The sequence below is a fragment of the Pleuronectes platessa genome, chromosome 4, assembly GCF_947347685.1.
Source record: "Pleuronectes platessa chromosome 4, fPlePla1.1, whole genome shotgun sequence".
NCBI lineage: Eukaryota > Metazoa > Chordata > Actinopteri > Pleuronectiformes > Pleuronectidae > Pleuronectes > Pleuronectes platessa.
Window position 1 is genome coordinate 12,479,214 of NC_070629.1, and position 6,000 is coordinate 12,485,213.

The following is a 6,000-nucleotide window of genomic DNA, read 5'->3' on the forward strand; positions in this document are numbered from 1 at the left end:
TTCCAATTCGAAAATAATCTCGCAGACACAAACATGATTCTAATATTTAGAGCCTGACGAGCAACACACGGGGAAAAAATTAATGTTTGCGTTGCTTTGTGATTTTGTGTTTTGCTCATATATTGAACATTCGATGAACAGTAATACATGTGGGTGGAATGTGGGCTTGGTACAGCTAGAGGTTTCTCTGTGTTGTTATTAATAGTCATGCTAGAGCCACGGCTCAGAGGAAGGCAGAGTGGGTCAATCGGTCCACTACTTTGGTCTGGACGGAAACAATTCAACAATGATTGCACTGACTTTTGTAATCCTCTGACTTTTCATCTGATACTGCCTCCTCTAGGCCAGAAGGATCACGTGGCAGGGAAAGATATGGAAAAACAAAGTGACTCCCATTTTAATACAGACATTCATGGTTCACAGATGATGAATCCCAAGAGGTTTGGTTTACTTTTCCTGTAGCGCCACCATGAGGCGGGAAAGCTCTTGACATTTTTAGGTGGCATTGCCATATAATTTGATCATCTGATTTCTCATCTAGCGCTACATGTGAAATATATTTTTCTCGGAGATGGTTTCTGTCATTTCAGTTCGTCGTTATCACACTGGTGTATGTCCCAGTGTTTATTTAGTTTGATTTCTGGATACTGGGAGGAAGTGGAGACGCGTCATAAATCTTTATACACAGTCTGTGATTATACCCATCAAACATAAGCACGTTAGCATTGCCACTGTTGACATATTAGCATGATGAGGATCTGCTCAGGGTGCAGCCTCCCATCGACAACGATGGCTGTAGACTTTTAAGCTTTATGGTTTATTGTAGGAGAATAGAAAACATGACACTGAAATCCTTCTAATGTGTTAGAGACATACTCCATCTGCCCAGTAATACAGCAAGTACTTCACGCTAATGTAACACAATCACTTTTTAATGACTGACTTCTTGCTTCATTAAACAAAAACTCTGGCATTTGTGAATCTATAACAATATTGGATTCGTGTATCTGACTGAGGAGAGAAGCATTTGTCAGTTTGGATTGATTCCCAGAACATTCTCACCTGGATTACGACACGAGGAGCACAACGGTGTGACGTTGATACCAGGCAGAAACGATGAAGTGATGTGTAATGCTTTGCTCATACCATTGCAGGTGCTATACGTCATAAAAATGGATGCAGTCATATTTCTTGTAAATCTGTGTGTGGCAGGCGAGTGATCATTTTCCTCTTTAATCTGGATTTCAGGTGCAGGGCTCGAGCTGGGTGACGTGTGGGCGGACAGCTGGCGGCCGCAGGACACTCCACAAGAGGAGCTTCAGCGCAGTGCCACGAATCCTCTCACCTTTATTTCTCAATGTCAACTCAGTTTATGGAAAAAACACCAACCACAGTGGCTTCAAGTATATGATGCCTGCGACATGTTGAGCTTTTTGCATCAGTTTTGATCTAAAGCTGTAGATAAAGTCACAACAGCTGTCTGCACGAGAGTAATCTGTGTGTGTTTCCCGTTTTGAAGGGAATTTGGTCAAAGTCATGACCACAAGAGATTCATCTAACTGTAAATGCAAACATTATCGGTTATGCTTGGCTCAGGTCTGTTGCCTCCATGATTGGGAAATGTTTCCTCAGGTGCAGAGGAATTGATTTCAGTCTCTGTCAGACTCAGCAGCAGCCTGCTGCACTGCATGGACAACTCATACAGGTAATTGCTTTTCCAACAGGTCTTACATAGCAGGATAGAGTCTAACGAGATGCAAAGACACAGAAATCAATAAGCACAGGAGAGCCACATGAGTATCATTTGACTACTTAATTATTTTGCTTGTTTTTTTCATCTCGTGTTTAATATCGTTTGACTGACTCGTTTTTATTGCATTCATAATTACACAACAATTAATCTGTTGTTGCGATAAGTGCTTGTTTTGAAAGTGGTCTGTCTGAGACAGTGCAAGGCAGTTATACGTAATCACTCCATCTGTAATATTGTCTTCCATAAAATAATGAATTTGCTATGCACCAACTAAAGCATGTTTTTTCCTTTTGCTGATGTGGAGGCACTTTTAAAGTTAGTTCAGAGGTTATTTTGTTTTGCCTCTTGACATGGCCATGTCTTTTTAAAAGTCAGATGTAAACTCTATGGATGTTCTTACCATCTCTCACTGTGACACAGCAACAACTACTGATGAAACTCTCAATACTGTATTTACCAAACAAAAAAGACAATACACACCAACCGAATGAATCGAGAGGAAGAAAGTAATCAGCCCAAGAAAATCGATGTGTGTGTCTTTCTTGGGTGTTTTCGTGTGCTTGTTTCTGCTTCATTTGTCCGTGAAAGCTTAATTGAAAATAGGTATTTAAAAAATGTACTGGCACAATCATTTAATGACAAAGTCCCAGATGAAACTGCGAAGCCAGATTAATTGCAATTGACTGCGCCTCAGTCGTTGACAAATGTGTATTGACTCAGTTTTACGAAACACAGACCAGAGTCTTACAACTATATAATGCATATGCTGTGTTTATATTCTCATAATGACTTTATTCTCAAAGAATAATAATCTTTCATGTCAAAGCGGAGGCCTGTGTTTAAATGTGCATTCATTTCTTAGATCTGTTGATATGATCAGGATGAAATAGTCTCAATTACTGCCCACAGCAAAGACAATGTAATTATTCAGGATCAATTATTAAGTATCACTGGGCACCACTACCCATAGAGAAGGAAGGTAAGTATAATTAATTACAGGCTACAGTTATAGTGGGATTGAGGCAATAATGTTATTTACAGTTGATCTGATACTTTGATACTATATAAAAATACAATACACAAAAAGCTTTGATTCAAAGATTTTTTAATCTCTTTCTGGCAGTATACATTTTTGCTTTTTCTGGGGAACTAATTATAAGAGTAAGCTTTTGAGGGGGGTTTACTGATAAAACTATATGATAGTCATCTGTATGTTTTTTAGATTGTGATAAAAAGGGGATTGGCCTTTATGTGCTTAAGCATCAGATAATATGATATAATGATTCATGGGCTGTAAATTAAGATATTTAAAATTTTCCAGTCAGTATTTAATCATTACCCTTTTCTTCTAACGAACACAAAAATCATTACATTTAATCATGTGACCAAATACAAGTTGGTCTCAGATGTCAATCATGACATCTCCCCCTTTTCTTAAATCATCAAATAACTACTTAAAACCAAATTTACCATAAACATTAACACTTGAACGTATAGAGAGTGAGAAGAACTACCTAAAATCACAGAAACCATCTTAAGAAACTGTACTTTCAGTTTCTAGATTGGTGCATGTCCCATCCATTAACATGGAAGAGATGGAATTTATGACCTATACTGCAGCCAGAGACTAGGTGGCGATCAAGACACTTTGTTTGAATTTTTTGGAGTTTATTTATAGTCGATTTTTACAGTCAGAGCTTTGAACATGATAGCATGATGATGTTTAGGTTGGGTAAAATATGTTGAGAAAATAGATTTTGTATAGAGCACTAAATGTCAATTTCTTAGCCAGTAGCCTTTGTTAACTCAATTTCCAAAAATACATTAACTGACTTTATGTCACGTATTGCATCAAGCACTTTACCCACAATGCCATGCAAATTAGGGTAACTAACTCCAAATATGTTAGTTTTATGGTACTTTTGCTGGGTATTTTGTGGTATTTAACTGTAAAAATAGAGCTACGGTTAATCTTTCTCATACTACTGTAGTAAACAGTATTGCTGCTGTTGGAGGACAAAGTGTGTGCTTTGGAAGGGAGCTTTACTTTTATAACTAAAATTGTATGATCCGTATCTTTATTTAGATTATGATAAAACACAGCCATTGACTTTATAGGTCCCGTTATAGCATCAGATCATAAAACAATAACTGGGTATGTGGGCTGTAAAATAAAATAATTTTACACAGCATTTCATTGGTAACCATTATACACTTGACAATGTAAATTTCACTTACATTACAAAACTCTTATTATTACCTTCACTTCAGTAAGTAAACTAAGAAAACCATTGAAATAAATTATTCTGGATGGATCAGCTGCCATCATCAGGTATACTGAGTGAAGGAGCGACTGTCCTGAAACAAGAGAATAAACATCAGCTCGCAGTTTGACAAGTGACGCTCGTTAAGGAAACACCTCAGAAAGGAGAAGTCCTTTAGGGCTAGACAGTGACGGGTCGTGATGACGCACGGGAGGGGTCTGATGCTGGAGTGAGCAGTGGGGTGATGTGAGGGTGGTGTGGTGGGGGTAAAGGAGGAGTGAAGGTGGCGGAGGAGGAACCAGTGAGTCATTTGCTGCTCCGCGCTCTACACACGAGGAGGAGACTCGGGAGCACCTGCGGGATGTGTCCGTGATGGAGAGGAGCGCGCTGGGCTCGTCCCCTCGGCAGAACCGCACTGTCCCCCCGGTGCGCGTCAGCGGCCACGGCTCCATGTGCGTCTCCGGAGAGCGGCTGTCGCTCTGTGAGGATCGAGCTGAAAGTTGGGTAAGTGGGGGAACATCTTTTTGATTTCACACCTTGAAGTGAGGCTTTTACGAAGTGGATTTTGAATGTTTTTTCCCCCTCTCTTTATACTTCCTATGCTGTGCGTCCAGTGGAGAGGCTCGAAGGATTTTTTTTTTTAGAATTTAAGCCTCTTCCAATGAAGAATGATGTTGATTTAATTTATATTTCAGATCTATCTTTGGGTTATAAACTAAAAACATCAAGAATTGTCCAACCTGGAGTTGCCTGTAAAATTCTAACACTGGACTGCACTGATCTATAAATAGATGTTTTTATACTAAGCTTTTCCTGTTGCTTCAAAATCTCTCCGTGGTTTATTAATCCCCAAAATCATGATATATGAACCTAAACAGAGAAAATGCACTATGAGGTCACAATTGAGCTTAACAAGTGGTAACTAAGGTGGGTGTCCCTTTCTGTCCGGGAGCCTGGAGTTGTGCAGCTGAGAGTTACCCCAACACACCAGAGAAGAGGCTGAGATTACATCTAAGCCACAATGGATGTTTTTTCCTGACCAATTACAAAATTGCCGACACAGAGAGGCTGCCCTCCACATCAATGTGGACACCCTCAGCTGCAGCTGCACATCCACACACTGTTCACTGTCTGCCTGGAGAACAGCCAAGACCACGCAACCCTGTCTACGCAGATTATTAAGCCCTATGAGACAAATTGTGATTTGTGAATATGGGCTATACAAATACAATTTCATTGATGGATTGACTATTCTGTAGTTGAGGACATCTAATTAATAGCGAATTTAAAAGTAAGCGAAGATCGATAGTGTTCATGCCAGTGAGCAAACTACGCTCCTGCTCCCCGCTGCCCTTCTGTACGTCTGTCCTCTCTCTGGGCAACCCCCACTGTAGATGTGTGATACTCTGTATGCATATTAAACAGATCGGTGCTGGAGAAGGACCAGTGTGCCACCTGGATCTATATCCATCCAAGCTGAAATCCCATAATCCTCAAGCTCATACTGCAGTTTAGTGAAATCAATGGGTCTTTTTTTTTTTGATGAAACAGACAAGAGGATAAACATGATGATTAATAAGCAATTCAATTCCAACTCCCAGACTCTAATGTAATTGAGTCACAGAGGAGCCACAAGTATCATATCTTCATCCTACAGGCACTGCAGGTAACCTTATCTTTTCAACAGTGCAAAGTAATGATGATGTAATGAGTTCCTGTAATGCTCCTGTGGATAAATATGTAACTCTTACTTTCATAATTAACTTAGAGGCATCAGCCCCCCACCCCTGTCCTCTACTTGTGGGGGTGGAAGAAGCTCTCAGGTGCTGCTTTACGATGGCTGCTGCATGCAGGCTCTGTCACGCCTTGCCAGCTCAGACACATAACGCTCACAACCGAAATGTTAAACAGCTGTACATCCAGCGTGGAGCAGGGGTTTGTGGGCCGCAGAGGAAAAGGTCACCAATTGGTTAACAGTGTGAA